Source organism: Benincasa hispida, chromosome 11 (genome assembly GCF_009727055.1).
Source record: "Benincasa hispida cultivar B227 chromosome 11, ASM972705v1, whole genome shotgun sequence".
Taxonomy (NCBI): Eukaryota; Viridiplantae; Streptophyta; class Magnoliopsida; order Cucurbitales; family Cucurbitaceae; genus Benincasa; species Benincasa hispida.
The window spans coordinates 68,808,370-68,821,103 of NC_052359.1; positions in this window are offsets into that span (position 1 = coordinate 68,808,370).

A 12,734-nucleotide genomic window follows, 5' to 3' on the forward strand; every position below is an offset into this window, starting at 1 on the left:
AGAATAACACATTAATGACGGAAAAGTAAAAGGAATTAAAAACATATAGAAATAAATGCAAGGACAGTAAATGAAGAATAAATTTATAAAGTCATGAAACAAATTAAATGAAGCAATAAAGACAAAGTTCAAAAATTCATAAAGACAAGAATTAATGAAAGCATTTAAACATAGATGTGAGATATGGACCGGAAGATGATTTTCTTTGAATGAACGTAATGCACACCTCTGGAGGCAATCCAGCTTGCCTGTCCAATTTCCTAGGGACATTGCTTCTTTCCATGAGATCCTGGGGCTTCGGAGTTGCTGGGCAACGTACCAGGTGTTCTGTTTCTAAGCTCAGATGCCAGCTGGCCCACTTGAATCTCTAAGTTTCGAATTGAATACGCTTGCGCTTGCATCACTACATCATTTTTGTCCATATACTGTTTTAGCAGGGTCTTCAATGAGCTTCCAGAGGTGTTTGAAGATGATGGTTGTTGATTATACGATTACCTTGGTTGCCCCTGATTCGAGTTATGGTGAAAAGAAGGAGGGTTCCCTCGACTGCCACTTTGATAGTTGCTTGGCCCCCCTTGGTTAGGATTCCCTCCCCAACCGAAGTTAGGATGGCTCCTCCAACCCGGATTGTAGGTGTTACTGAAAGGGTTGTTTTGGATGGCACATACTTGTTGGACATTCGATGGCCACATTTCTGCTACATGAGCCCCTCCACAATTAAAGCAACTTATTGCGGCCACTTGAGCCGGCGTAGCAGGTTGTGCTGATTGTTAGGGGATGGCTTCTTGATTGATTTCCATCGACTGGAGTACTGAGGTCACTGCGGCCACTTGAGCAGCCAGTGTCATCATTGTCTCCGTAGGGACAATGGAAGTGGCATTTTTTCTTCTTTCAGAGCCTCTGCCTCCATAACCATCATCAATCAAGTCATCCATGTTTCGCAATATGCGGCCAAGGATGACTTTGGCCTCGGTATACATCTTGTCCATAAAACATCCTGCCAGTAAATTGTGATAAAATAAACCTAAGCTATGATGATAAAAAATACATGTTACAAGATACAAGATACCAAGGTTGAGACTGATTGTGAAGATTATACAAAGATCGTGTTATGTGGTGGAAAGGCTTATGTGCGAAGCAGAAAGAGAAAGGATAATTAATATAAATAGCGCAAGTTTCTTAATTGTGTTAAAGATATAAGTACGATTCTGCTTTCCCTTGGCGTACACCTCTCGGTGATCGGTCGCGTTTCCCACATCTCTATGGTGAAATAGGGGCGAATGTAATGAACGCAAGGTTGCTTCCATCTCTGGAAGTACTTCTTGCTTTAGTTAACGCATTCTTCTAACCTTCTCTCGACAGATCAGAATGGCATCTTCACTTCTACTGTCACAGGTGAAGATGCCATCTAGCATGCTTTAGCTAAACATCTTTATTTCTTTGGCACAGATTAAGTTACTTGTTTAATTCATATTAATCACCAAGGGATTAAGAAAACATCGTGGAGAAAGCGATTAATGGAGGAATGGAAATAGACAGAAATGTGGAAATGAAAGTGATCATGACATTTAATTATAAAATCAAGCATCTGAATCATGGTTGTGAATCATTTAGACTAAGAAGATGAAATACAATTGATGAATAAGAGTTAGAAATAGATACGGAAGAGTGCCAATGTCTTGACACCAATCTGGATGGAGAGATTGCTTGCCGGCGTAGATGGAGTGAATGGAAGGATGAGCTTCCCTCTCAGGCTTGCTCAATCAGTAGAGTTGATCTAGGTATAGAACTTCACGGCGGGGACTTGGAATGATTCGCCCTGAGACTCACCTCTCGGCCTTGTCTCTTTTCTTCTCGGATCTTCTCCGATCAGCACTCAGATCAACCTCTCTCTCAATAGCCTCGTATCAATTATCCCGTGTCAAGTATATATTTTTAGTGCATTTTTTTAGGGTATTTATAGATGAAAGCTTTGACTCTCTGACTTGTGGTCCCCACTTTATTGTTATGGAAATTCGAGAATGGTGGAATAAATATTCCTTCTGTTATGCAATAAGTCCGTCGAAAATGCACAACAGTTAGTTGTACACATGTCAAAATCCTCCATGATTTCCTTGCTCATTTGCATCTTTCGATCATGTGCCCACATGCGATGTTGTTTTTATTACCGTATGCGATTGAAGTTCAGCTCCGGATCGATTGTCGCATGCGCCGTCATTGCGTTGATTGTCTATTCATTCATTAATGATGGGCGCAATGCGACGTAGATGCGTTAATCTTTTTCTCTTGAGCCATGAACGCATACGGTGACTTTATTTCCTGCAAAACAGACTTGAAATATTCTTTTCTACCATCGCAATGGTGTTAGTGGGTGTATTGACGACAATTTATAATTCTTGTATTTCTTAGCTAATTTCCATACAATTGACGCAACTTTACTCTCTTTTGGTTGCAATATCTAAATAAAGTAATATAAATAACTTGTATTTCTACAAGTTATCACACCCCCAAATTTAGATATATGCTTGTCCTACTAAGGCAAAAATGCTCAATTCCTATCCTAAATTTTTGCGTCGATTGGTTGCTCCGAATGCTCCACTTAGGCACATTACTTAACAACGCAATTTCCTTCTATCCTTGTTAATTCCTAACAAAGCCTTACTTTATTCTTCTATACTACAAGTTTCTGCTAAAAAATGCTTTTCTAGTTTTAAAAAGAATGTTTACCTCTTTTTTATCAAAACAACTTGATGCGTCCGTATGCGGTAGTCAAACTTTGCATTATTTATTAGAGACTGTTGATCATGGTTACACTCTTCATTTTGGCTTGTTCCCACAGGTGTCATGCAAACATCCAACTTCCGTTGTGTGCCAATTTCAATTTTAACTCATGAATTTCAAAGGAGCTATCTCTTGCATTCTTTTATTTTTTCTTTTGCATTTTTCTCTTTTCATATTGCGTGGTTCTTGGAAACCCACCTTCGTTTTGGCTTGCTTCCACGGGTGTCATGCGAACATCCAACTACGAGCAGGTTTCGTTCATAACTAACTCTTATCAGGTTGGGAATGTTTTTGGGTTTTCCTTGCGCTGACATTGGAGTTGATAAGAAAATGTTTTTTTTTTTTTTGAAATGAACGCATTTTTCTTAATGACCGCATACTCTTGATCTCATCTGCTCAGACCTTCCCCACCCCCAAATTTAGAGATGCGCAAGGTCCTCATTGCGTTGTTTGGACAGAATAGACAAACACTTAGACAAAACTTCAAAGAGAAGGTTTGAGCAGAACTTTGCAAAATAAAAGGTAAAGCTTTGGTAAACTATGAATTAAATAATTGTTAGTTTGAAATTACAGAGTATGGGAAATGTTTCTAAGTGAATTCATATTATACATCATGGCAACGCAATGAATAATGCAAAAAAGAAAGATCAAGAATATCGCAAAGTTGACAAAGGATGATAAAGAAAAAGGCACAGACAAATAGAGAGAATATTTACTCAATTGTATTGAATATTAACTAAGTATACAAATAATTAAAAATTAATGCAATACAAAAGTAGTTGGCGTCCTCCCAATAAGCCCTCATACACTTTTCCTAATGTCCTTTGAAGAGAATTTTGAGTTATGATATGAAGAGAAGTCCTTGTCCCTATTTATAGGCGTTCAAAGTCCCTCCAAGCTCGATACCTCCTACTTGGCTACATGTCCAAGCGTCCTCTTTTCCTGTTACCAAAGCAACTCCCTGCCACAACGACATTGAAGTGTCTTCCTTTCCCTTAGCCAACGTACAAGTCCCTCTTTGCATGCCTCCTCGGTCGTCCACCTCAACTTGTACGAGATCTCATATGTCCACCTCCTACTTACTTAAGCTTAATCTTCTCGGTTAGCCACTATCAACCCATGGCTTCAACATTAACGCATTAGTTGAGCCATACTAAACTCAAGACATCCCAAGTCCTTGGCCGCATACCCTTCTTCTCTTGCATGGTTCACCCTTAGCACATGCAGTCAACTCGGCCTATTACCATCATAATCTTCCAATGCATACCGCTTGTTCCAGTCTTGTCCTATGCGCCCACATGCCTTCGGATGTCCTTAACACATAGTATATCAAGAACACATACCAACCCTTGGGTCAAATTAGGTCTCACTCAATGCCTCATGGTGTATCTTACCATCTCTTAGCCTCTTGCTAATGCATCCCTTATGACTAACACTATGTCCTTGTTGCTTGCCAACGTCCTTAGTCTCTTGCTCAAGACCAACGCAAACTAACCTGATAAACTTTATGTACCACAAGCCTTAGCAATGCATAAACACTTTACCATGCGCCCACCATGGCTTGGCCTATCGTCTAGTTCATCATGTAGCTCTTGGACCCAATACATAGCTTATCATCTAGTAATCTCTTGTTGTCACTCATCATCCAACTCTCTCGTTGTCGCCCATCGTCTAATGCATAGCCCATTTCATAGCGCCTGCACCTATCGCATAGTGCTTACACCCCATCACATAGCTTCATCGTTTAATGGTCTCTCGCTGTTAACGATCTCATTATCGTTCATCCTTCAACGCATAGCCTATTGCATAGCTCATCGTTTAGTAATCTCTTGCTGGTAATGATCTCACTGTCGCTCATCACGTACCTCTCACTGTTGCTCATCGTCTAGCTTATAGCCTATCACTGTCTCGGTCTAAACTCATGCGCATTTGGCAGCAGAGTTGCGATCATTTATTTATGCGTTGATCACGATTCCTACCTTCATTTTGGCTTGCCCCCACGTGTGTCATGTAGACATCTAACTACGAGTAGGATCCGATCGCAATGTTTTTTTTTTTGTTTATTTGAACCTAAAAATAGCAAGGTTGAAAATGAATACCGCACCCCCAAATTTAAAACGCAGCAATGTCCCCATTGCTGAAAGATTGAAAGAAGTCATGCGATGCTCTTAGAAAGATTCGAAAAAGTCAGTTTGAAAGAAAGCTAGTAGACCACTAACTTCTAGAAATATTTCAGGAGATGACAGTCCTAAAATTAAGTTGACTCTAGTATATACGAAAAAATAGAGGCATGCGTTTCATCATTGAAATCATAATTGGCAAAGGAAAATAATTCGGTGAGTTACTAAATTAATAAATGTTAAATGATTGCACCGACTAAAGAGGATGCAATGATGAAATTTTGAAAATTAAAATGCGATGCGATAGTACAAAATTTGGAATAAATAAATTGAAGGAAAGATACAACTCCCAAATTTGCATTGTCGCCCGCATTATTTGAGGACGCATCCTGCGTTATGGCGAACTGCTTTCTTTGATTGCAGTGATGAAATAAAGTAGTTGCGTCTTCGTGTAGCACCTCTGCAATCGTTCACCTTGATCGTTGCAAAGAAACATTGAGAGGGTCAAATAAAAAAACAAAGTAAAATTTTTTTAAAGATGCATAAACGATAATCGAAATAAAAGAAGAGTAGTGAGAGTTCGTTAATCATAAATAAGAAAAGGATATTCCAAAAGACTTGCGCCCCAGATTATTTTCTATCGTATGCCAGCACAAGGGCCACTCGAATTTTCTTCATTCCATAATTCTCAGGTCTATAGAGGTATTTTCTCAATGAAAATCACCTCCGCAATATGTCTTCACTCTTTGCCCGTTAACCTTGAATGTACGAGTCTCTTCCTCATTAATCAGTTCAACCGCACCATGCGGGAATATTTCTTTGATTATAAAGGCTTCGAACCAGCGTGACTTTAATTTGCCGGGAAAGAGTCGTAGCCGCGAATTGCAGAGTAAGACCTTTTGTCCGACGTGGAGATTCTTCCCGCATTGCTGTTTGTCATGCCAACGTTTTGCTCATTCTTTGTAAATTTTGTCATTCTCATAAGCTTGCGTTCTCCATTCATCCAGCTCGACCAATTGGAGTTTTCTTGCTTCCTCTACTGCCTTTAAGTCGAAGTTAAGCTTTTTCACTGGCCACAGCGCTTTGTACTCCAGCTCAAGTGGTAAATGACATGATTTACCAAACACCAACGCATACGGAGACATGCTTATAGGTGTCTTATAGGCGGTCATGTATGCCCATAGCACATAGTCCACCTTCTCCAATATCAACTTGATTTCCCGGTTGGACACTTCAGCCTGACCATTCGTCTGTGGATGGTATGTAGTAGCCACTTTATGGAGGATATTATATTTGCACAACAATTCTTTGACAGTGTGATTGACAAAGTGGGAGCCTTCATCACCTATTACGGCATGTGGAGTGCCAAAACGAGTGAAAATATTTTCCTTCAGGTATTTGGAGACTAGCACTGGATCGCTTGCGGTGCATGCTACTACTTCTACCCACATGGAAACGTAGTCGACGACTAATAGAATATATTTGTGACCATTCGATGGTGAAAATGGTCCCATGAAGTCAATACCCCAAACGTCGAACAATTCCAGTTCTAAAATGATGTTCATAGGCATCGCATGCTTCCATGAAATATTACCCATGCGTTGGCACTGGTCACACTTCATCGCGTAGTCTCTTGCATCTTTAAATAGTGTTGGCCACTAATACCCACTTTGTAATACTTTCGTTGCTGTGCGTTGACCTCCAAAGTGCCCTCCATAAGGCGAGTCATGACACTGTGATAATATGCGTTGATGAGCAGCATCTGGTACACACAGGCGCAAAATCTAGTCTGACCCCCTCTTATAAAGATTTGGCTCATCCCAATAATATGATCTGCATACATGTCTGAGCCGCCTCTTTTGGTGGTCGGTATAATCTTCGGGAAATTGCTCACAAACAAGATAATTTACCACGTCTGCGTACCATGGAAATTCTTCAATCTGAAATAGCTATTCGTCTGGGAACGTTGCGCTCACCTCTGACTGATTGCGGTCAACTTCTGGATTTTCTAATCTGGATAAATGATCCGCAACTTGGTTCTCCATCCCCTTGCGATCAATGATTTCCATATCGAATTCCTGGAGGAGGAGAACCCATCTAATCAATCTCGGCTTCGCATCCTTCTTTGTCATCAAATATTTGATCGTTGAGTGGTCAGTGTGAATGAGTACTTTAGTTCCCAACAAATAAGCTCTGAATTTCTCCAACGCAAATATCACTGCAAGCAATTCTTTTTCTGTGGTGGTGTAGTTTGTTTGAGCAGGATTCAAGTTTTTACTCGTATATCCGATGGGATGTAGTATTGTTTTTCTCTTCTACGCCAACACTGCTCCCATCGCATAACCGCTTGCGTCGCACATTAATTCAAAAGGCAGTGTCCAGTCTGGTGCGATCAACACAGGTGCGGTCTGTCACACCCCGCCCCGAGCCTGTACTCTTAAGCCCGAGGAGAGACATGAGGGACAGCAGATACCACCCTTTTTTCGATATCTACTACCCAACTGAACCTCTCTACTACGCACAGTAACCTTTAAGTTAAGGAGATAACAACAACTGATTAAGTAGGCCCATTTTATTACAACAATATAACATTTATACAACTCCAAGACTTAATTACAAAGTTTACAACAACAACTCTTTAAAACCCTCCGGAAGTGTAACTGTGGCTTGTGGCAGACCTTGATCTTAGCGGCACCCTAGAACACCTCACCTTTTGCTACCTGGGAAGAAAAACACAAAATAACAAGATGAGCTTCACAAAGCTCAGTAAGAGGTAAACAACTTCTAGAGTCTATTACAACTCATATAAACAAGCATATCACAAATACGAGATTACATTCAAACCTCAGCCTTGAATGAGTTTGGTCTCAACTCTATCTACACGCACGGTAGATAGCTAAACTGATAACTACTTAAAATGAGTCTATTCTCTACCTACACACACGGTAGATAGTTAGCTGTTACTAATACAACGCTTACTATTTTGCGTTTTCCCTATGTCTCCTATGTGCATATAGCTCCCCGCGCATGGGCTCAGAAGCTAGGCCCGTCGGCCCTCTGACCATCCCATACGAGGATCCTCCCACAGGCTCTGGAACTAGACCTCTCGGTCCTCTGACAATCCCGTGAGGTTTTGCTTTCGGGCTTAGGAACTAGGTCTATTGACCCCCTGACCATTCCAATCATATAATCTCATTCTCATGCTAGGTACTCATTCATAACATAAGCATATAAAATTTACTCTAAAATATATGCTTTAAGACTTAAAGGAAAGTACCACTCACCTTGATGAGGATAGGAATCTTTCTCTTAAAAGTTCTTTGATCTTCCCGGGCTCCTCTTTTGAACCCTATATTCCAGGTTCAATTTAAAGCTCAGATTACCCATAGTTATATGCTTTATCTCGAGATACTTTCTTCATCAAATATGCACTAAAATGTCTCAGCAAGTTTACCTCAAAATATTAGCTCATAACGTCTCGTGGTTTGGCCGGAATCTTCAAAACATCAAGAATGGCTCAGCTTACCCGATAGCTCGATCGTTCTATCTTTTCCTCATTCTCCATCCCAATTCCTTGGAGCTTCTCCTCCAGAAGCCCTACCCTGAAATCTAATCTCTCATAGATTTCAGGTGGCTTTGGAATCACTCCAAACGCACGAGTATTTGTGGAGAAATCCTCGTCCCAATTTGATGCTACTTCCTGTCCTTTCTATCCAACAGCATCTCCCCTGTTGGAACCTCTTGACCAACGCATGGTCTTGCTACCAACGCATAGTCTCCTCCCAATACACTCTTCTTTATGTCCTTTGAAGAGAATTTGAGTTATCATTTGAAGTCCTTGGCCCTATTTATAGGCGTCCAAGATTGCTCTAAGGTCGACACCTTCAACTTGGCCGCATGTCCAAGTGTCTTTTCCTTACACTATTACCACAATCTTGCGTCAGCGCAAGCCAAGGTGTCTCTTGCTCCCCTTTTACCAATGCATAGCCCTCAACTTTGCATGTCTTCTTATGCACCCACCTTATTTGCTTAAGGCCTAAGGTTTCTTCCTAACAAGCCACATGTCCGGATGACGTCCTTGAATGCGTCCATCCCTCATATGCATTCATCCTTCATATGCATTCATCTAACCACAAATGCACCTATCCAATTGCTGCAACATTCCTATGTCCGGACATCACCCATTGGCGCATGCATCCATCCCATGTTTGCGCCCTTGCTGTGTCACCCTTCAAGCCATTGTCCTATGCGTCTATATGCCTCAGATGTCTAACGCATAGCACATCACCAACGCATAGCAACCTTTGGGTCGACTTGGTTCTCAACTCAACACCTCAAGGCATAGCTCACCATCGCCTATGTTCTTGCTAATGCATTTCTTATGACCAACGCAACCAACCTCATGAACCTTATTACCGCAAGCCTTAGCAATGCAAGGACAATTCACCATGCGTCCACCTTAGCTCGTTCCATCGTCTAGCTCATACTTTAGCAAGGCTGCCGCATCCGTCGTGTAGCAAGGTCGCCGCGTAGCATCACCGCATAGCATCGCTGCATCGCCTCGCGTAGCATCGATGCATCCATCGCATCCATCGCACCCATCGCCGTATACCATCGGCCGCATACTCCGTGCAGCAAGGCAGCCACATCCATCGCGTAGCAAGGCCACCGCATAGCATCATCGCATGCCCTCGGCCGCATCACCGCATGCACTCAGCTGCATCACTGCATGCCCTCGACCGTATCACCGCATGCGCTCACGTAGTACTGTCACAACCATCACATCCATTGCATCCATCGCATCCATCGCGTCGCATGCGTTGTTCTAACCTCTCAAGACATTGGCTGCTGCATGCGTTTCTCTTGGCTACACTTTGGCTTCCTTCAATGCCCCAAATAACCTCTAAAAGCTTCATGTGTTGGATTTTATGTCCTAAAACTCGTAGTTTGTAAATTAATAAACATATTCTATTTTGTTTTTCGATAAATTTGTTATTGAAATTGTAATCTTGAATCTAATAAACTAAGGTCATGAGGCTATTTAATGTAGTTTGAACTTTATGTAGTGACATAAATGTGGATCAAGTTCAAATATATAGCCAAAATGGTCTATAGTATATGAATAAGGTTGGGCGCCTTATTCTAGGTACACTATGGATGAGACCCAGTTTGTAGTTAGTACAAACGATGTGATCCTGAATTGTTCATATAGAGATATGTGAGTGGGGGCATACTATGCAATGAGTTTGCATAAGACTGAACCATGAAATACTAACTTTTTAGTTCTAAATGTCGTTTTATGTATAAAACTGACTAATTCATTAATTGATGACCTAGGTAACTTAATCTTAATCTTGAGCTAACTATGAACTCCTGTTCACTCGGAATTATCTTTAGATCTGCATAGGTGAGGGCAGCTCATCATTGCTGGCCCAATAAGCCTACCATTTCAAGGGTAAGATCGGGTGGATAGCTGGGAACATAGGATGCAAGATAGAATTCACTCCTTCCCATTATAGGGATAGTAGATAGGTTGTTCCCTTTAGTACTGAATCCAGGTCTTGAACAAGGGGCTCCACCCCTCTCCTTGGCCCAAGAGGGGTTCGGTTTATAGGTTGGACCTTAAACCAATTATTCATTAGAGGATCAGTGGAACTTAAGAAACAAGATGTAGTCTTGAGGGTAAAACGGTTTTTATGACCCAGTTGAGATTACAAACAACTTGTGAAGGATTAGCTTACTAATCATGGTTATATCAAATAGACACAAATATATCTATAGTGAGGGGAGTGCAACTATGAGACTATAGTGGAATGACCCATTAGTTAACGAATGTTGATTAGCTCCATCTAAAGAGTTTAGCTAGCTAATCTCGGATCGTTGGAGCCCATGATCTATAGGTCCATTAGGTTACTGCCTACTAGTTCATATGGAATAAACTTAGAACAGTATGATAGAATATTCGAATTGTTCGAATACAGGTGAAGAGAGAGAAACTGACAAGTATATATGATATAGTGGTCGAGTTTTTTGGTTTAGAGATACAGCTTTAATATTTAAATGTGATTTAAATATCAAGAATATGAATACGTTCATATTCGGAAGCTCGGAAATAATGGAAATGGTCAAAGATGTAAAAAGTCAAAGAGTTGACTTTTGACTTTGAAAAGTCAAACTTTGACCGACCGTATATTCAAACGTGATTTTAATTTCGAGAAAATGAATGCAAATTCATGCTCGAGAAAATGTTGACTTTTTGGTCAAAGTTTGACTTTGACAAATGACTATTTTGCTCTTTGACAAAGTAAGTGGGAAAATCCAAACTTTTGTTGGATAATTCCATTAACAAAATAGTGAGCTAAGTGTTGGCTTATAGTGGAGACATTAAGCCCACTTAGATAGTGGATTCTAAGTGTTGGGTTTTTATGGATTTGTTTCATTCAATTGTTGCATGGTTTTTTCTATAAAATTGGCTTTCAATTATGGATGAAAAATCTTTGGCCATTTTTCCAAAATTTGTTTTCTAAATTTGGGCTGGAAAAATCACTACTTTGTGAAAAAAAGAAAAACCCAAACCTAACCCAAGATTCCATCTTCTTTTCCATCTCTTTCTCTCTCTCGATTTTCTTCATCTATCGGGTTCCACACCCCGGTTCTGAGTCCAGAGGATAGTAGATCAACTCTAGTGGTGGTCTGGAAGAGTTCGGGTCGAGATTTAGCGAGGAAAAGCGTTTTTCGGAAGCTACAAAAGTTGTATTTCATCCCTTTTATTTACTTTTTCCATTATTTTGCATGCTAATTTTCTTTTAATTATAAGCAATTAGAGTGTAATTAGATCCTTATTCCACTGCGTATGTCTCGAGTTCTATCGTCATGGCCAACGCATGGCACCACACCAACGCATTGTCAAATACTTAGTCAGTTTTGCCTTGGCTTCCAACGCATAGTTCCTTTTTGGCATTATACTTAACCCAATTTTTACTAGTTAAGGCTTATCTCAAACTACACAAGGAAAATCTATTCAACACTTAGAAATTTCCTTCACTTCAACATAGAATTTAACTTCCACCTGCTTAAGTAGGAAAAATGGAAATTCGGGTTTCACATGGTCGTTAATGCGTTCTTCAAAATTGTGAATGCGTAGAGGCATGTTGGATTTTATGTCCTAAAACTCGTAGTTTTTAAATTGATAAACATATTCTATTTTGTTTTTCGATAAAATTGTTATTGAAATTGTAATCTTGAATCCAATAAACTAAGGTCCTGAGGCTATTTAATGTAGACTTGAACTTTATGTGATGACATAAAACATGGATCAAGTTCGAGTATATAGCCTAAAATGGTTTATAGTATAGGGATAAGGTTGGGCACCTTATTCTAGGGACACTATGGATGCGGCCCACTTTGTAGTTAGTACAAACGATGTGATCCTGAATTGTTCATATAAAGATATGTGAGTGGGGGCATCCTATGCAATGAGTTTGTATGAGACTGGACCACAACTTAGTCACTTTTTCTTTATAACACCGTTTACTGTATAAAACTGACTAATTCAAATTTGATGACCTAGGTAACTCGATCTCAATCCTAAACTAACTATGAACTCCTGTTTATTCGGGATTATCCTTAGATCTGCATGGGTGAGAGCAGCTCAACAGCACTGGCTCAATAAGCCTCCCATTTCAGGGGTAAGATCGGGTAAATAGTTGGGGACATAGGGTGGAAGACGGACTTCACTCCTACCCGTCTCTAAGGATAGTAGATAGGTTGTTCCCTTAAGTGATGACTTCGAAATAAGAACAAGGGGCCCCACCCTCTCATTAGGCTGAGAGG